General features: G+C 39.7%; 1 protein-coding gene across 1 annotated transcript in view; it reads left to right on the top strand.

The window, feature by feature from the left end:
- The window catches only part of TAFA1 (TAFA chemokine like family member 1), a 769,786-nt gene that overhangs the window by 142,599 nt on the left and 605,983 nt on the right, over window positions 1–21,204 (top strand). Inside the window, exon 4 of the mRNA XM_082849092.1 lies at window positions 12,527–12,689. The gene's annotated coding sequence lies outside the window, so the exon portion shown is untranslated. The remainder of the gene's footprint in view (window positions 1–12,526; window positions 12,690–21,204) is intronic.

The following is a 21,204-nucleotide window of genomic DNA, read 5'->3' as shown; positions in this document are numbered from 1 at the left end:
TTTGTTTATTCTTTTCTTTTCTTTCTTTTTTTTTTTTTTTTTGTGGTACATGGGCCTCTCACTGTTGTGGCCTCTCCTGTTGCGGAGCACAGCCTCCGGACGCGCAGGCTCAGCGGCCATGGCTCACGGGCCCAGCTGCTCTACGGCATGTGGGATCTTCCTAGACCGGGCATGAACCCGTGTTCCCTGCATCGGCAGGCGGACTCTCAACCACTGAGCCACCAGGAAAGCCCTCCCTTTTTTTCTTGATGAGTCTGGCTAATGGTTTATCAATTTTGTTTATCTTCTCAAAGAGCCAGATTTTAGTTTTATTGATCTTTGCTATTGTTTCCTTCATTTCTTTTTCATTTATTTCTGATCTAATCTTTATGATTTCTTTCCTTCTGCTAACTTTGGGGGTTTTTTGTTCTTCTTTCTCTAATTGCTTTAGGTGTAAGGTTAGGTTGTTTACTTGAAATGTTTCTTAAGGTAGGATTGTATTGCTATAAACTTCCCCCTTAGAACTGCTTTTGCTGCATCCCATAGGTTTTGGGTCGTCGTGTTTTCATTGTCATTTGTTTCTAGGTAATTTTTGATTTCCTCTTTGATTTCTTCAGTGATCTCTTGGTTATTAAGTAGTGTATTGTTTAGCCTCCATGTGTTTGTATTTTTTACAGATCTTTTCTTGTAATTGATATCTAGTCTCATAGCATTGTGGTTCGAAAAGATACTTTATATGATTTCAATTTTCTTAAATTTTTCAGTGCTTGATTTGTGACCCAAGATATGATCTCTCCTGGAGAATGTTCCATAAGCACTTGAGAAGAAAGTGTATTCTGTTGTTTTTGGATGGAATGTCCTATAAATAACAATTAAGTCCATCTTGTTTAATGCATCATTTAAAGCTTGTGTTTCCCTATTTATTTTCATTTTGGATGATCTGTCCATTGGTGAAAGTGGGGTGTTAAAATTCCCTACTATGATTGTGTTACTATTGATTTCCCCTTTTATGGCTGTTAGCATTTGCCTTATGTATTGAGGCGCTCCTATGTTGGGGCATAAATATTTACCATTGTTATATCTTTTTCCTGGATTGATCCCTTGATCATTATGTAGTGTCCTTCTTTGTCTCTTATAATAGTCTTTATTTTAAACTCTATTTTGTCTGATATGAGAATTGCTACTCCAGCTTTCTTTTGATTTCCAATTGCACGGAATATCTTTTTCCATCCCCTCACTTTCAGTCTGTATGTGGCCCTAGGTCTGAAGTGGGTCTCTTGTAGACAGCATATGTATGGCTCTTGTTTTTGTATCCATTCAGCCAGTCTATGTATTTTGGTTGGAGCATTTAATCCATTTACTTTTAACTTAATTATCGATATGTATGTTCCTATTACCATTTTCTTAATTATTTGAGGTTTGTTATTGTGGGTCTTTTCCTTCTCTTGTGTTTCCTGCCTAGAGAGGTTCCTTTAGCTTTTGTTGTAAAGCTGGCTTGGTGGTGCTGAATTCTCATAGCTTTTGCTTGTCTGTAAAGGTTTTACTTTCTCTGTCGAATCTGAATGAGATCTTGTTGGGAAGAGTAATCTTGGTTGTAGGGTTTTCCCTTTCATCACTTTAAATATGTCCTGCCCCTCCCTTCTGGCTTGCAGAGTTCCTGCTGAAAGATCAGCTGTTAACCTTATGGGGATTCCCTTGTATGTTATTTGTTGTTTTTCCCTTGCTGCTTTTAATATTTTATCTTTGTATTTAATTTTTGATAGTTTGATTAATATGTCTTGGTGTGTTTCTCCTTGAATTTATCCTGTATGGGACTGTCTGCACTTCCTGTACTTGACTATTTCCTTTCTCATATTAGGGAAGTTTTCAACTATAATCTCTTCAAATATTTTCTCAGTTCCTTTCTTTTTTTCTTCTTCTGGGACCCCTATAATTCGAAAGTTGGTGCGTTTAATATTGTCCCACAGGTCTCTGAGACTGTCCTCAGTTCTTTTCATTCTTTCTTTATTCTGCTCTGCAGTAGTTATTTCAAGTCTTTTATCTTCCAGGTCACTTATCCGTTCTTCTGCCTCAGTTAATCTGCTACTGATTCCTTCTAGAGAATTTTAAATTTCAGTTATTGTGTTGTTCATCATTGTTTGCTCTTTAGTTCTTCTAGGTCCTTGTTAAATGTTTCTTGTATTTTCTGCATTCTATTTCCAAGATTTTGGATCATCTTTACTAACATTACTCTGAATTCTTTTTCAGGTAGACTGCCTATTTCCTCTTCATTTGTTTGGTCTGGTGGGTTTTCAACTTGCTTCTTCATCTGCTGTGTGTTTCTCTGTGTCCTTCTTTTGATTAACTTACTGTGTTTGGGGTCTCTTTTTCGCAGGCTGCAGGTTCATAGTTCCCGTTGTTTTTAGCGTCTGTCCCCAGTGGCTAAGGTCGGTTCAGTGGTTTGTGTAGGCTTCCTGATGGAGGGGACTAGTGCCTGTGTTCTGGTGGATGAGGCTGGATCTTGTCTTTCTGATGGGCAAGTCCTCTTCCGGTGGTGTGTTTTGGAGTGTCTGTGGCCTTATTATGATTTTAGGCAGCCTCTCTGCTAATGAGTGGGGTTGTGTTCCTGTCTTGCCAGTTGTTTGTCTTAGGGTGTCCAGCACTGTAGCTTGCTGGTCATTGAGTGGAGCTGGGTCTTGGCGTTGAGATGGAGATCTCTGGGAGATTTTTGCTGTTTGATATTACGTGGAGCTGGGAGGTCTCTGGTGGACCAACGTCCTGAACTCGGCTCTCCCGCCTCAGAGGCACAGCCCTGACACCTGGCTGGAGCACCAAGATCCTGTCATCCACACGGCTCAGAAGAAAAGGGAGCAAGCAAGCCAGCAAGCAAGCGAGAAGGAAAGGAAGCCAGCAAGCAAGGAGGGAGGGAGGGAGGGAGGGAGGGAGGGAGGGAAGGAAGGAAGGAAGGAAGGAAGGAAGGAAGGAAGGAAGGAAGGAAGGAAGGAAGGGAGAAATATTAAAAAGTTATTAAAATAAAAAATGAAAAAACAATTATTAAAAATAAATTAAAAAGTAATAAAAAAGAAACAAAGAAAGAAGAGAGCAACCAAACCAAAAAACAAATCCACCAATGATAAGAAGCGCTAAAACCTATATTAAAAAAAAAACAAAAACGGGCAGACAGAACCCAAGGACAAATGGTAAAAGCAAAGCTATACAGACAAAATTACTCACAGAAGCATTCACATACACACTCACAAAAAGAGAAGAAGGGGAAAAATATACATATAGTTGCTCCCAAGTCCATGTCCTCAATCTGGGATGATTCGTTGTCTATTCAGGTGTTTCACAGATGCAGGGCACATCCAGTTGATTGTGGAGATTTAATCCGCTGCTCCTGAGGCTGCTGGGAGAGATTTCCCTTTCTCTTCTTTGTTCGCACAGCTCCTAGGGCTCAGCTTTGGATTTGGACCCGCCTCTGCGTGTAGGTCGCCTGAGGGCGTCTGTTCCCACCCAGACAGGACGGGGTTAAAGGAGCAGCTGCTTCGGGGGCTCTGGCTCACTAAGCCCGGGGGGGGGGGGGGGCGTAGATGCGGGGCGAGCCTGCGGCTGCAGAGGCCGGCATGACGTTGCACCAGCCCGAGGCGCGCCATGCGTCCTCCCCGGAAGTTGTCCTGGATCACGGAACCCTGGCCGTGGCGGGCTGCACAGGCTCCCGGGAGGGGAGGTGTGGATAGTGACCTGTGCTCGCAAACAGGCTTCTTGGTGGCGGCAGCAGCAGCCTTAGCGTCTCATGCCCGTCTCTGTGGTCCGGGCTTTTAGCCGTGGGTCGCGCCCGTCTCTGGAGCTCCTTTAAGCGGCGCTCTTAATCTCCTCGCGCACCAGGAAACAAAGAGGCAAGAAAAAGTCTCTTGTCTCTTCCGCAGCTCCAGACCTTTTCCCCGGACTCCCTCCTGGCCAGCTGTGGCGCACTAGTCCCTTCAGGCTGTGTTCTCGCCGCCAACCTCAGTCCTCTCCCTGCACTCCAACCGAAGCCCGAGCCTCAACTCCCAGCCCCCGCCTGCTCCGGCGGGTGAGCAGACAAGCCTCTCGGCCTGGTGAGTGCTGGTAGGCCCCGGTCCTCCTTGCGGGAATCTCTCTGTGCGGGAATCTCTTCGCTTTGCCGTCCGCACCCCTATTGCTGTGCTCTCCTCCGCGGCTCTGAAGCTTCCCCCCTCCGCCACCCACACTCTCCGCCCGTGAAGGGGCTTCCTACTGTGTGAAAACCTTTCCTCCTTCATAGCTCCCTCCCACTGCTGCGGGTACCGTCCCTATTCTTTTGTCTCTGTTTTCTCTTTTTTCTTTTACCCTACCCAGGTACGTGGGGAGTTTCTTGCCTTTTGGGAGGTCTGAGGTCTTCTGCCAGCGTTCAGTAGGTGTTCTTTAGGAGTTGTTCCACATGTAGATGTATTTCTGATGTATTTGTGGGGAGGAAGGTGATATCCATGTCTTACTCTCCCACCATCTTGAAGGTCTCCCCACAGGGCTACTCTTCGTTGCAGTGCACAGGCTTCTCATGGTGTTGGCTTCAATTGTTGCAGAGCACGTGCTCTAGGCATGTGGGCTTCAGTAGTTGTGGCACACTGGCTTCAGTAGTTGTGGCTCGTGGGCTCTAGAGCGCAGACTCAGTAGTTGTGGCACACGGGGTTGCTTAATTGCTCCTCAGCATGTGGGATCCTCCCGGACAAGGGCTCGATCCCATGTCCCCTGCATTGGCAGGTGGATTCTCAACCACTGTGCCACCAGGGAAGTCTGCAGACTTCAAAAATTTTTGTCCTACTGATGGGAGTGAAAACGGTGAGGTATCATTTTCTCATTTACTAGAGAATGACTATCTTTTTATGTGGTTATTGACCATTATGAAAGAGATTGTTCAAACCTTTTGCCCATTTTTCTATTGGGATGTTTATCCTTTTCTTATTAATTCATAGAACTTTAAAAAATGTATTGGATGCTCATATTTTGTCAAGTAGATGTACTGAAAATGGCTTCTCCACTTTGTAGTTATCATTTTATCTATGGCTTTTATTAATCAGTATAGCATAGGCTAATTGGGAGTAACAAATAAACCTTGAACCTCAGTGGATAACAAAGGCTGATGTTAGTCACTGGTCCTCTCTTGAAGCTGTGCTTAGAAAACACATGGCAGGGCTTCCCTGGTGGCGCAGTGGTTGAGAGTCCGCCTGCCGATGCAGGGAACATGGGTTCATGCCTGGGTCCGGGAAGATCCCACATGCCACGGAGCGGCTGGGCCCATGAGCCATGGCCGCTGAGCCTGCGTGTTGGGAGAGGCTACAACAGTGAGAGGCCCGCGTACCGAAAAAAAAAAAAGAAAACACATGGCAAAGGAAGGAAAGTTGAGGACTCTGTAGGTTATTTCTAAGTGCGAGGCCTGGAAGTGGCTTCTGTCACTCCTGTCCAAATTGCATCTCATCATTCGGCCCCAAAGGAGGCTGGGAAGTGTAGAATACTCCCACACTGATATTTGGGAGTACTCAAGTCTCTACCACATGGTGTTTTAAATGAACAGATGCTCTTAATTTTAATGTAATTGAATTCAACTCTCTTTGTGGTTTCTACTTCTGTCCTATTTAAGAAATCTATCTCCACTACAGATCAACTCCAGAAAAAATGGAGAATTCCTTGGACAGAATGGTGAAGATTTTTTTTATATTGCCTTCTAAAATTGTTATACTGTTGCTGTTCACATTTAGGTCTTTAATTCCTATGGAATTGTCTTGCTTTAGTTAGGAGTCAATTTTGTTTCAGAACTATTTATAGAAAAATCCCTGTTTCCCACTAGTCTGTCAATCGAACTTCCATAGGTGTGTGGATATATTTCTGAGCTCTCCACTCAGTTCCACCAGTCTATTCATCTATCCCTGGACCAATACCACTTTATCATAAATATTAGATTTTTATAACTCTTAATACCTGGTAAGGCAAATATCTTCTCTATATATTTCCTATTATGGGATGTTTTGACTATTTTTGTTCTTTGTCCTCTGTTTACATCATAATTTTTTGCCAAATTTCAAAGTAAAAACTATTCAGATTGAATATATGGATCAATCTGGGGAGAAGCAGTATTTTTATAATACTGAGTCTTCCCATCTATGAACCATGGTACATCTTTACATTTATTTAGCTCTTTTTTAATATGTTTCCATAGAGTTTCACAGGTTTTTGATGTTGTTAAGGTCTTGTGCAACTTTGGTTAGATTCATTTGTTGGTACTATTGCAAATGCTATCTTTTAAAGATGTACATATTTCAACTGTCTATCCTTTATGGAAACTTAATTTTTTTTTGTATATGTGTGCACTTTTCTTTTTAATTTTTAGATATTTCCTCCTGGCTTTCATCCAGAAACAAGGTTTAGATGGCTAATTTTATTTTCTACTCCTGAGAGGTACAATTTTATTTCTAGTTTGCCTGCTGACGGTGTAATTTTCTAGCTCAGGTTAATGTGTGGAATCTCCTAGTAGGCTTCCCACTCTGAGAGATTTTTCTTATGTCTTCATTCTCTGTGAGGCCGTGGAAAGTGAAGTTCAGAGTTATTTGGGTTCAGAAGTTGCCCTTGGGGTAAAGGTGAGCTCTGGTCCTCTGCTTACTATGTTGGACTCTTGTTTTCCCTTAACTTTAGGTCTCTGGAGAATTCTTACCTTCTTGCCAATTTGTCAAAGCAGTAAAACAGATACTCATATTTTTATTTACTTTTACTTACTTTTAGTCGAGAGTCAGTTAGATTATTTAGTCTACCGTGTTGCCAGAAACTGAAATTGAGATACAGGCACTAACACATATATATTATTAAACACCTTCAAAAATACCTATAATAATTCTAAAAATATTTCTCTATAATTATTTTTAAAGGCTTAATTTAAATTAGTTCAATTGCTATTTTGCTATCAAGAATTACAAATCTTTTTTTTTTTTTTTTTTTTTTTTTTTTGCGGTACGCGGGCCTCTTACTGTTGTGGCCTCTCCCGTTGCGGAGCACAGGCTCCGGATGCGCAGGCCCAGCGGCCATGGCTCACAGGCCCAGCCGCTCCGCAGCATGTGGAATCTTCCCGGACCGGGGCACGAACCCGTGTTCCCTGCATTGGCAGGCGAAGTCTCAACCACTGTGCCACCAGGGAAGCCCCAAGAATTACAAATCTTGATAGCAAAGTATTGTCACTCTACCTACTTTAACTGGTTACTTTTTTTTCCCCCTCATTTTTTTTTCTTACTTGGCTGCTAAGTCAATAAAGTGCTCTTAGGCTTGTGGTCAACAAAGTTATCTTATCCTTCTTGTTAGATGGATTGACATTTAAAAAAATTCCACTCAGTCTCCTAACACTATGGCCAATATTTTACACTCTAAGTCGGTGAGAGTTGATGGTAAACTTGCTAGATCTTGCAAAGTCAAGTTGTCTCTGATATAAACTTTCTTCCCTTTCTTGACAATTAATCAACAAATGGCCATTGAGTTTCCACCACAAATCTGTTACATGATAATGGCAAGCTTGTTCTGATAGCCATGGGGATTTTGTTTTTGTTTTTACATCTTTATTGGAGTATAATTGGTTTACAATGGTGTGTTAGTTTCTGCTTTATAACAAAGTGAATCAGTTATACATATACATATGTTCCCATATCTCTTCCCTCTTGCGTCTCCCTCCCTCCCACCCTCCCTATCCCACCCCTCCAGGTGGTCACAAAGCACCGGAATTTAAGAAAAAAAAAAATGTCATATAGAACCTAGGGGTAAGACAGGAATAAAGACACAGACCTACTGGAGAACGGACTTGAGGATATGGGGAGGGGGAAGGGTGAGCTGTGACAGGGCGAGAGAGAGGCATGGCCATGGGGTTTTAAACCAGATTTTCCCCAGAGTGAGAATCTGATTAAACAGATCTTCTGTGATAGTGCTAACTTTGCCCCTTCTTTCACAGATTCCCTACAGCAATTTCTCAGGGAGACTGGAGGATATAGTTAATTGCTTTTTCATATTTCTCCTCTGTGATGGTAAAGCCAACACATAAAACATAGAAATAATAATTTAAGCCCTAAAGAAACCTCTGGCAATTCAATGAAGAAAAATTCAAAATTATTAATTCATTTTAATGCATTATCATTATAATTAACATTAAAATACTTAAAGCAATATCCCAATGTATTAACTTCCTTTTTCTTGAGAAGTGAACATTGGCCCACAAGGTATCATATGTGGGTGTATAATCTCATCAGTAGAGATCTGTTGTAAATCTTGTTCTATAACTTCAAAAAATCTGATAAATATGTCTCATGAAGTAAGTATTTGCTCAGATCATTAAAACACTGCCCTTTTGAGTGGTCGATAAAGTTAACTGATACGTTTTCTTAAATACTTTAAATGTCATTAAAAATACTTATGTTTTAAAATAACTGATCTCTGCTGTTGAAAAAATAGAGATAAGGAGATAGAAAAAAAATCCATTATTTCATTTCTCAGAAATAACTACTATAACATTTTCAAAAAGTTTTATTACAAAATAATTTCAAATTTACAGAAAGTTTGTAAGAATAATACAGAGGACTTCTATGTACCCCTCATCTAGATTTTATATATATATATATATTTCTATATCCTGCATATATAAAAATCTATTTTTTTATATATATATATAAATGTATATATATTTACTGTGTTTTTCTGAATCATTTTCTGATATATTTCCTAAGAGCAAGGACATTCCGTTACATAACTACAATTCTATGATGAAATTTGGGAAGTTTGGCATTAATACAACATCCTGATTTAAAATGCAATCTGTATTCAAATTTTGTCATTTTTTTCAATAATGTTCAGTATAACAATTTCCCCCTGATCCAGGGTTCAATCAAGAATCATATATAGAATTTAGTGGACATGACTCTTCGGTTTCTTTTAATCTGGAACATTTCCTCAGCCTTTCTTCATCTTTTATGACATTGACATTTTTGTGGAGAGGAGGCCAGTTGATTTCTAGAATGAGTCTCAATTTGTCTGATATTCCTTAAATTTGAAAGCGCTTTGAAAGAGTTGTATAAACTCACTGTCAGCCCTGCCTCCCCTTCTCTCTTGAAATCCTAATTTACTGACTTTTGTCCCTACCATTCTTCCAAGATTGCTTTTATTCAGGTCATCAGTGATCTTCATGTCACAAAAGTCAATGGCCTTTTCTTAGTCCTCCTCTTATTCAACCTTTGAGCAGATTTTTTTTTTTTTTTTTTTTTCTGTACGCGGGCCTCTCACTGTTGTGGCCTCTCCCGTTGCGGAGCACAGGCTCCGGATGCGCAGGCCCAGCGGCCATGGCTCACAGGCCCAGCCGCTCCGCGGCATGTGGGATCCTCCCGGACCGGGGCACGAACCCGTGTGCCCTGAATCGGCAGGTGGACTCTCAACCACTGCGCCACCAGGGAAGCCCTGAGCAGAATTTCATAGAATTTATCTCCTCCTCCTCTTTGAGGATATCATACTTTTGCCACTAGGCTTCCTTCACATAGCTCTTTCCTTTATCTCTTTGCTCAGTAGTCCCTTCTTCTAAGTTTTGCTGGACTCTCTTAAGCTTTCATTCCCTAAATGACAAAATAGTATATGGCTCAGTCCTCAGACCTCTTTGCCTTCTACACTTATTTTCAAGGTAGTTTCACCTAACTAGAACATGGATTTAAATACCAGTCTAAATCTATAAAACCAGCCTAGAATTCACTCTTGAACTCTAGATCATGCATCCAACTTTCTACCTCCCATTTGGAACTCCTATAGGCATCTCAAACTTAATATGTCTATTACCAATTTCTTGATAATTTTTTGAAAGCCTGCCAGTCTTTTCACTCTACTCAGAATAAAAGTCAAACTCCCTTAGAGGGCATTACATAACATGGTTTCCCATTAATTTGCTTGTCTCGTCTCCAACCTTCTCTCCTTTTACTTACTCTATCCTGCCACACCAAGTACACTTGTACCTTGGGACCTTTACACTTGCTGTTCCCTCTGCCTGGAATCCTTTCCTCCAGAAACCTACATGACTTATTGTCTTATTTCAGGTTTCTGGGGAAATAATTTCTTATCAGAGAGGTGTTTCTTAAACACCTGAAATAATATTGAAATGTTCCCTGCACCAGCCATATCACTCTTTATTCAGTATTCCTGTTTTACTTCTCTTTATTCCACTTATTATTATCTTAAATACAGCTTTTTCTCTCTATCCCCTCCCCTAGTAGAATGCTAACTCCACGTGCATAGACATTTCGTTTTGTTTACTCTTATACATACAGCTCTTAGAATAGTCATTAACTCATAGTAGGCGTTCAGGAAACATCTGTGAGGTGAATGAATATCCTTTCAGATCTTTTCTATACCTAGAAGTGTCTATTTAAAAATTATTTGGATAATGCGCTCTCTACGGTTCTGTCAATTGCTTTCTTACTTAGTATTATGTCCTGAACATCTTTCTACGTCACCAAAAATAGATCTAAATCATTTTCCATAGCCTTAGAATATTCCATTTTATAGAGGTGGCATAGATGATTTATTCAAACTCAACTGATGGACAGTTGGATTGTTTTCAATTTTTTTGCTATATCAAACAATGCTGCAACTAATAACCTTATGTTGAAGTCTTTTGTAATGCAATTTGTCAAACAACTATTGAGTATCTGCTTTATGCAATTCACTGGTCTGAGCAATGGGATGGGAAAGCAGAGACAAATGTGACATGGTTTCCGCATTCAGCGAGCTCATGACCTACTCAGAGAGACAGATGATGATAAATAAGGATGATATATCTTAGAGAATTATGAGTACTGCAAGACCAGTAAAGAAGTACAATGTGGAATTCAGGGATAGGAATTACCAGAGATAAAGAAAGAGGTAGAAAGAGTTTCTGGAAGGTCTATATAGGTCTATATAGTTAAATTGGGCTTTGGTAAATGTTTCATTCAATTGACAGAGGGGCTGGGGAGGAGAGAGTGCAACAGTCAGAGGATGGTGGGAACTATCCTTGGGTAAGTTAACTCTCTAATTTGGCTAGAACAGAAGATGGGTGAGTGATAAGGCCAGAAATGTAGGTTGAGGCAGGAGCATATGGCAGATAAAAAATCACTGTCAACTCAAAGGACCCAGGGATAGAAAATATTATAGAAATGGATCCACTTGACTTACCTATCAGATTTTTCATTTTGGGGAAAACAATTTACCTGGGCTATCCCGGCCTGTGAGAATTCAGATTCATTATTTCTAGATATTCTGGTATTTGAAGAGAAACTGAAAAATTTGTCTTTTTAAAAGATGAAAGTTCCTGACTTTTAACTGCTGGCCATCAACTCATATTTTTTCACAACCTCTTTTTGTGAACCACAGAACAAAATAACAACAATAATAATAAAACTCCCAATTCACTCACTCCTAATGGGCCATATGTATCCTGCGAGTCCCCAGTTTGTAAACTCTGCCCTGAATAGACACTGTCTACTAATATGGTGAATTTCAATCTTTTGGACCTTGAACCACAGCAAAAAATTCCATTCTACATTGAGACCTAACATGCACACACATAAACATAGATAAATGAAGCTAAACTTTCTGAAAACAATACTCAATCCTAACAATTTACTTAACTGAAAGGAAAGCACTCTGATCTAGTCTACTTCGATCTAGTCTATTCTATTCTAAAAGGAAATGTTTGTCTTGACCTACTAAATTAACTTCAGGACTCACAGTGGTTTCAAAACTTATTAAAAACACTGTCCTGACTATGATAATTGTTTTGCCCTCTAAATCTGTGTTATCTTGTAATATCGCTTAAGAATTGCCTTCTCAGGTGCTTAGAATTTAGGGAGCCAACTAGAACATAAATAGCTCTGGGCAGGATCTGCTCTTTTCTCTTAGACCCACAGGCTCAGCAAATGTAACATATATTTGACTCTTGGATGCTGGGACTTGGGCCTTTGAGGGCCTCCACAAATCGGCTTTTATATTCTGAGTCCCAGGAGCTGTGGATCTGTAACCCTATTATTTAGCTGGAGGAGATGGTCAATGGATATCAGTTAAGAAACTGTTTGTGACTAACTCAGCCAGCTCCCCTCCAACAATGTATCTATGAACCTCAGCTTGAGAGTGAGATCCTCATGACCTCAAGGTCAAATTGACTCAGCTGACCACTCCTCCAGCTCCTCCCTCAACACCTGTCCAGGTCCCGATTAGTAGATTCACTATGAAGGACGAGTCATAAAGGACCCTACTATTTTAAGCTTCATGTGATCAGAACCCTTCCCGGTTACTAAGAAACACAAATGATTTTAGTTGCCTTGAAATTAAATGTAGCCTAGAACACATCAATATTTGTCAGGTCATATTGCAAATGAGCTACTGTATTCATAGTGGATGTGTCACCATCATAAATATGACACAAGGGCATTTTCAAAGAGATGATTATCCACTCTGATGGGAGAGAAATAACAAGCTTAAGAAATTAACATTCTCACCACCTCCTTGTCTCTCTTTGCTTTGCATTATTTAGGGATCTCTGGTGACTCGATTGAAGTCCTCCCTGCCCCCCGAAACCTGCAGAGTACAGAGCTTTTGGAATATACACCACCCTGATATCAAAGGAAGGAGCCCTGTTGGAGGAATTGACATTTCCCCTCTCATCTCTGGGTTAATGGAAAGACCTGTATTCAAAGGTACCTTTGTCTCAGCGGGAACACCGCAAGACATCTTTTGTTTTGATTTATATTGGTTGCAGGTACATGCTGGATCAAAGCACATGAGAATGGGAGAAAGAAGCCAGATGCATAGTTGATCCAGGGAGAAAACTGAACTATAGGACATTTTACTTCTTTGTTTAGCAAGCTGTATAATAACTGGCCAACATTATTTATTATTATACTATTTATATTTTAAAATTTATTATAGCATTTATTATTTATTCTTATTATTTATTATTGAGCACTCATCATACACAAGACCAGTGGTCCCCAACCCTCCTGTTCATTCAAATCTCTTGAGGGGCTTTTTAAAACTATAGTTGTCCTGGCCTCACCCCCAAAGGCTCTGGTTTAATTGGTCGTGGCTGGGGCCCAGACAGTGGCACTTTTTAAAAGTGCTAAGGTGATTCTAATATGCAGCCAGGGTGGAGAACCACTGTGTTAGATACTATTTAAAAACTTTTAAATTATTAGCTCTTTCAATACTCATAGTAAGTCTATAAGGTTGCTATGATTATCATTATCCTCAATTTTCAAATGACAAAATAGAATTAAAGAGAGTTAAGCATCATTCCTATGAGTGTACAGGCCAGTAGGGGTGGAATCCAAATTTCTCTCCAGGTATTTGGATTCCAAAATGCAAAGCAAGTTTAATGCAAAGATCAAGGGCAAGAGAAACACTTTCTGCCAGGTGTTTGGGGCAAGAGTCATAAAAAGATGACTCCAAAGGAAGACAAAAAGGTGAAGTAGAAAGTTTAAAGCATCTGCAAGCCTGGCTTCATGGGTGTGCAACCTGTACATGGGCTCAGAAGGGTCCCATACTTGGTTTAATGCTCTGTGTTGCTGTCTTGGAATTCTTAATACATTTTGAACAAGAGGCCCCACATTTTCATTTTGCACTGGGCTCTACAAATTGTGTAGCTGGTATGGGTTTGATGAGGTAGGTGATTGCGTCCCTGGAGTGATTTCAGCAATTTCAGTGAAGTAGGGACCATCTCCTTCTTTGGGAGCACTTTTCCTAGAGCTGGAAAAGCAAACATCAAAGGCATTGACAAGGGAGCCATAGAACTCTGAGTTGCATGCCCTCTCTAGAGGCAAGGGGCCAGAGTGAGGGGGTGGGGCAAATAAAAACAGCAGATGCTCTAACATATAGGTCCTTCCATCTTTCTAAGTAATAATCGCTAACATTTATTGAGTGTTTTCTATGTTCTAAGCACTGTTTTATGTAGTCTACATGCCTTGTTTCCTTTAATCATCACCACTCTATGAGATACATACCATCATTTTATCCCCTTCTTATGGATGAGGGAAATGAGATACAGAAAGGTTAAATAACTTACCCAAAGTCACAGAACGATGTAAGAGGAGGAACTGAGGTTTTAACCAGACCTGTGCACCTCCCCACTACACTGTGTGGTCCCTTAGAACATAATGGATCAATTCCTATGTGTTCACCTGAGCTCCTGACCATTGCACTCTCCAGAGGTGCTCCTTACCAATCTCCTATCTCATAATTCCCTTACATGGAGGGAGTCAGGTGTCACAGGAAACAAAAAGTTCAGGAATTAGGAGACTCCGTTTCTTGTCCGGTTTCATCCCTGCTGTTTACTGGTCAGATAACTCTAAGCAAGTCATTTTATTAAGTTCTTTATTTTTACCCCATCATCACCCATTCATGGGACACTTTAAATGCGCTAGGCACTGTGCTCCTTTCTTGAATTTCAACAGCAAATCAGAATAGGTCTCTTCCCTTCTGGAATATGCCTCATTCTGAAAAGGGATTTGAGGTACTTAATTACCAGTTTCAGTTTCCCTGCTTGTTAAAAAGAAAGCAGATGTGAACTGAGTTGTGGGTGGGAGTGAGGGGAAATAATAGCTATTTAAATTTAAAAATGGCAGGATTGTGATTGCAAATATGGATTGCAAATATGATCTGTTATTACATGGATTTCCACCCCTAGACAGTTTGGGCCACTTACCGAGTTCCCAAGTGCGACTCGTGATTGCATGGCCAGCTATCTCGTCTCCTGTTTGAATCCTACACTTACTTTAAGACTAAGAGCAAGTCCCACCTATTTCAGTTGATTTCTTTTTCTGGAATTCTTTAAAACCAAACCATAACAAGGATGGTGATTCTAAGAGTAACTAACCCTTATGGAACACTCACCATGAGCAGATGCAATGACAATACTTATTGGATTAGCTCATTTCATTTAACCCTTAAAGCAACCCAGTGAGATAGGTACATTTTACAGGTGAGAGGACTAAAGCTAGGGAAGGAGTACTAATCCCAGATACTATTCCAAGAGTCAGGATTCAAACCCTGGGTTTGAATGGATCTAGTGTCCAGGCTCTTAAACACTGCTGTGGTCAACCACTTATTTAGTATTTCTATTACTACATAAATATATATTATATATGCATATTTACATTCATACAAATATTAGTATTTACCTCATATTATTTTTGCATGTTGATATACCTCAACTTATTTAGCACTTAACTCAAAATATTATTGTACATTGACTTAGAACATATGTCATGTGTTAGGCTTCCAAGCCCCTAGAGAAAGCTATATTTTAGACTTAATGTCTTATGCAGCATTTTAAATCATGTCTTGCATGGTGTAGATTCTAAAACATATTGACTGACCAAAATCCAAATGGAAAATAGACAATAATACCTAACCTCAGGTCAAGCAAAAAAATCTACAGAATAGTTTATATGAGACCATAATTTCCCTTGATTTGACATCAATTCTTTGTTCCCCAAACTTCTAGAATTTTATTTAGAAAGATAGGTTTGTTTTCCTCCCAACGAAAGAGTGGTTATTGAGCATTTTTCCATATCCCAGGTATTATCTAAGTGCTCTACCTGCCTTAAGCCACATAATCTTCATAAACATAGTGAATGTATTGCACCTTTCTGCCTGGTTTACCCTTAGGCATTTACATTTACTCCTTGTAACACCAGTACTTCAGGGGAAGCAAACCTGTCTCCAGCTCCAGAATGAGTCTGATTTGTCTTCTATGTCTTTGATAATAATTGGTGTAGGAACTCAGGCATAAGACAGCCAACCATTCCTAGACAAAAGAATTGGTTCAGGAAATGGCATATGACTCCGTGTAAGCAAAGGAGACAGGATGGGATGTTTGCTGAGGGTATTTGGAAAACAGAAAGCCATGGAAAAAGATGGCTTGGCTGTGGACATGTCATGGCAGACTATGGTAGCCTTTTCACTACCAGCTCAAGGATGAAGTCAATGGAGAGAAAAAAGGAGGGACAGGAGAATCACAAAGAAACAGATTCTGTGTCCTGGTTAGTCTGCCCTATCTGTAGGACTTTTCATATGTTGAACCAATAAATTACCTTTATCAGTAAAGCAGACTTGAAATGGACGTTCTGTTCCTTGTCTCTAAAACCATTCTATTACATGAGTGCTCTGTTATGTTACATACCAGTATTAATATAAAAGGATACAACATGAATGAAAATATGTAATAATAGAAATACATATAACATTTGCAGAGTGCTTAATGTTTTAAAAAGTGCCTATTATGCATTTTAATCTCGTTGAGTTTCTATAAGCCTAATAACAGGTTACACAGAAAAGATTGCAGTAGTAGTATATCTTACTTAGGAGATGTGTTCTAAATATACAGGGGTAAAATTGTATATAGTCAAAGTTACCTTTTTTTTTTTTTTTTACTGGTACACGGGCCTCTCACCATTGCGGCCTCTCCCGTTGAGGAGCACAGGCTCCGGACGCACAGGCTCAGCGGCCATGGCTCACGGACCCAGCCGCTCCGCGGCATATGGGATCTTCCCGGACCGGGGTGCGAACCCGTGTCCCCTGCATCAGCAGGCAGACTCTCAACCACTGCGCCACCAGGGAAGTGCTCAAAGTTACCTTTGAGAATACCAGCCTTCAATATGTACAGCTCAGTCAGTTTCTCCTTTCTCTCTTCCACCATTCATTCTAGCAGTCAAAAAATACTTACTGAGCACATTCTATGTGTCATGCTAGCATGGAGTCATGACAAGTTCTCTGATCTCATGAAAGTTACTTCCTAGTGTATGAGAAAATTATTAAATAGATAAGATAATTATAGACTGTGGTAGTTTCTAGAAAGTTTGGGATTATCGAGATCAACAAAGGAGCAGGAGATTGTAGTGAAGTTTGTCAGGGAAAGCCTTTCTGAGGAGGTGACTGAGCCCTGAAGGATGAGAGTGTTGACAAATGCCCAGGGGAGCATTGTAGACAGAAGGAAGAACAATAATGACAGTCTTCAGCTGGGAAAATGTTTGATGTTTGTGAGTAACAGAAGAATAGTCTACCTGGACAGTAGTGAGTGATGGGGAAAGGGGAGAAGATGAGCTCACAGAGGAAGGTGATCGTTAGAATATGCAAAATCTTTTGGTAGGGTGTGGTATGGAAATTGAATTTTATACTGATGGAGATGGAAGGGAAAACCAATGAAATGCTTTGAGCAAGGTAGTGGCATGCTCTGATTTGAGGTTTTAAAAGAATCATTATGATAAGGGCTAAGAGAGGAAAATAAACCAAGTTAGGGAACAATTGAAGTTCAAAAATGTTATAGTAGTGTGTGATAGGGGAGAAGGAGAGAAGTGGTTAGAAAGGAAATGTATTTTGGAAGAAGAACTGACAGAACTTAGTGATGTTTGGATGTTAGAAGAGAGTAAAGGGAAGGAAGGCATCAATGATGACACTTCAGCTTTTGTCCTAATCACTTGGGGGTAGAAGGATGCCATACGCATGGACAGGACTACAGTACAAGCATTAGAATGAGAACTGAAGAGCTCTGTTGAGGACCTATCAAGTTAGAGGTGCATATAGTGGGCATGTTATTGTGCAGTTGAGAAAAAAAAAACACAAAGTCATATAATAAATAAGTGGAGAACCTGAGCATGAACTTAGGTGTGTCTAAAGACACAGGTGGCTCCCTTCACCATGAGCCCGCATGATTTTAGCAGTGATTTTAGACCAATTGAGTTGTCTGTAGATTATCAGACACCTCACAAATAGTAACGAATACATGCTTACAAGCTTCACAATGGTAGCAACAGCTTTTAATTGTTTGTGAGCATCTCTATTGACAAACCCCACAGAGTCAAGAAGGGAATGTCAATAGCGCTACAAGGCTAAGTTGGTTGATGGGATGAGTAGCGGATATTTCCTTCCTTGGCTAATTTTCCTGTCCTTTGTGTATCATCATCACCAGTATTTCAAGTGCGGAGATTCCTTTTGCCAGATAACTACAGAAGCTGTATATAGTAGTTGTGGTATACCACAGAGTTTGATAGAAGAGCATGTAACTAGTAGGTAAAGTCAGATAATGATACAAATTATTTTTACCTGGCATTTGCCTACTACGACATTATTATGCAGAATACCATTCTGTATTTTAATCTTGCTGTGTTCTTATATAAGCCTGGTAAGTTAGGTTATGCAAGCATTGTTACGATTATTATTATAGTAGAGTTGCATCTTATTTGGCAGTTGGGTTCTAAAGTACAGAGGCAGAATCTTGTGTGTAGTCAAAGTTACCCATGAGAATTCTATCTTTCAGAAAGTCCAATACAGCTAGTTTTCCCACAAATATTATAATTCATTGGTGTCTGTTCCACTTACAGCTGGTAAAGTGGATGGCTTCTCTTTGGGGTCATGCCATACAGCAAGTTGCTCACTATTTCTTCCTTCCTTTTTCTTTTCCTCCCCTTCTCCCTTCCTCCATTCCTTCCACAGATTTTATGGCCTCCTACATGACAGATATTATTCTAGATACTGGAACTACAGTGATGAACCAGAGAGATAAATTCGTGACCTCCTGAGGCTTACAGTCTAGCATACATCCTGAGAGGCACACAGGATGCAGGAACAATGGTCCAGGCCCCCAGAATACACAGCCATTGCCATTAATGGTTAGCAAGACTCTTGCACTAATTAAATTGTGTCTCTCTCTTTGCTGGGCTCTTACATTTGAATTTGCATAAGATAAACTCCAGTCAGACACAATTCTGTATTCCCATAATATATGTGAAGAAATCGTCTTCGAAAGGTGATTTCTTAAAAGCCTGATTGTAGTAGAATAGGTTTTGAACCTGGGTTTTCAAAGTTAAAGTCCTAAGTTTTGCCCCCATGAGCATCTTTCCCTCTCCTTTATATCATCAGTCTCTTGGGCCTAAAGTCTGTGCGTCGCCTTGTCCATCCTAACCTCTTGTGTCCCTGCTCTTGCCTTTTGTTTACTGACTTTTCCCTGCGTAGATATGAATTTCTAAGTTTTTATTCAGTCTTAGCCTCACCTAGAAAAGAAAGAAAGGAAAAGGTTCTTAATGACTTCATTGCTCAGTCTTTTGCTTTTGAGAGCCTTGACTCTTGGTCAAGATTAGTCTAGGCATGGCTATTCAATAGGAAGGGCCTGACTTCACTGACTGACATCTTGCCCTTCCAGCTTTCCCAGAGATTCCATTATACTCCTACAAACCAGGTAGGGGACTATCATTGTTACTGAGGATAAAAATATTTAGGTGAACGTCCCTTTGCAGAATCATTTATCTTCCATTCCAATTTATGCAGTACACAGGGCTCTGATCCAAAAAAACCTGATTTATTAGGGTTTCTATTTAGGACTGTGTTTAAAGACACTATGCCCTACATTGTGGGATTGTTAAAGTAAGAAACACCCATATAATTAAATTTGGAGTAGAAAAAAATGGTGTGAAGGAGGAGAGAGAATTGTCTAACATAAATTTCTTACCGTTAAGACTTTGGAACCTTTTGACTGTGTCATGCCAGGTTGTCCTCTCCTGTTACTGGGTGAAAGTAGAAAATTTAAGCGATGTCTCTTCATTTATCTGAATGTGCTGTATTATAGAGCTGCTTTAAATGTTTTGGAGTAGTTGCCACTGCAATTTTATGAAATAATGACTTGGTTTAATGTCATGCTGGTACAGTCAAGTTTTTACATTTACCTGATGTAAGGTATGAAAGGAAACAAATGATTACTTACAAACCTTTCCTGAGTTCGTTTTTAAAAATAAGAGAGAGAAAATGATGAAGTCTCCTGTGAATAGAACAGTATCATTGGGTAGAAAGAGTACTGAACTGCTATGCCCTTAATTCACTGTGGAACCTTAAACATATTGCCACATTTCTGGGCCTTGGTTTCTGTCAAAGTAAGTAATGTTAGCTGCAGTGGCAGACAACCTCAACAGTTCAGTGATTTAATACAAAAAAGTTTCTTTCTCACTCACCTCAGTCTAAGGAGTGTGTGTGGGGAGGTGGCTTTTGTCTTTTCCATGTTGTGCCTCCACCGTCTTTAGCACATGGTCTCAAATTACTACTATTTTGAAGTTTTAATGGTTAACACCATTGCTCTCATAAAGTTATTCTTTGCTTGTAGGATTTTTTTCCTCTTTTCTTTTTCCTACCACACTGAATGAGTACAACATTAACTTGGATAATAATGGAAGAAACATATTTCTTTGATACTAAATTGTTAGCTTCCAAGTAAATGCTTAGGCTGTAACATGTAACATTTTAAGCTTCTTAATTAAGTATTTTAAATAACAAATATAGTAACATTTTAGTTTGATGATTCCAGAAGTGTTCTTCACAAAACCTCAGCCATAAAAACAAAGATGTCTAGTTGATTCAGAAGAAAAAGTTATTTTTTTTCCAAAAAGCATTTCCCCAAATTTCTTTATGGAATTACAATGTTTTTTTTAAATTCTTCTCTCTTTTCTTTGTCCTCCAAGAAAAGCAAACTGAAATTCCAAGTATTACCAAGTATTTTTTTTCCTTTAAGTAGAATATCTGCCAACATCTTGAGGAACACATTTTGAATAATGCCAGTGGAGGAAGTAGGAAGAATTAGAGGACTTTAATAAAATATTGCAAAGAAATTTAAAAAATGGTATTTGGGGTGGAATAATCTGACAAGTGTGTGGGACAGACTGGTGAAGGATGGGACCAGGAAGGCATGCAAATATATTTGAAGTCTTTAATTAAAAAAACCCACAAAAACCCAAATACAAATAAGCAAGTTAAAAAAAGTAAATGAAAACCAGGGACTGTTGCATCTGCTATTTCAAAAGAAAAGAAAAAAAATAAAAGGAGTGAACAATAATGCGGAGTGGCGAAAAGGGGGAAAACAGTATATAGACTACAGGAGGCAGGAGAGCAGGGTGATTAAAGGGAATAGTGTTGAGTCAAACATGTTGGAATTTATTTCTTGGCTCTGCCCTACTACCTATGGGACTCAGGGAAAGTGGCTTCACCTCTCTGACCCTAAACTTACCTGAATACAGAGGCATAATTACAATACCTACTGCATATTGTTGTTGAGAGGATTAAAAAGCACATTGCAAGTGCTCATAGAAGACCTTGTGTTACCACTTTTCTTTCTTCTTGAAGTATAGTTGGTTTACAATGTTGTGTTAGTTTCAGGTATACAGCACAGTGATTCAG

This window comes from Leucopleurus acutus, assembly GCF_964270905.1.
Source record: "Leucopleurus acutus genome assembly, chromosome: 10".
Classification (NCBI taxonomy): domain Eukaryota; kingdom Metazoa; phylum Chordata; class Mammalia; order Artiodactyla; family Delphinidae; genus Leucopleurus; species Leucopleurus acutus.
The sequence above is the reverse complement of the archived record's forward strand: the minus strand, read 5'-3'. Positions and strand labels throughout refer to the sequence as shown.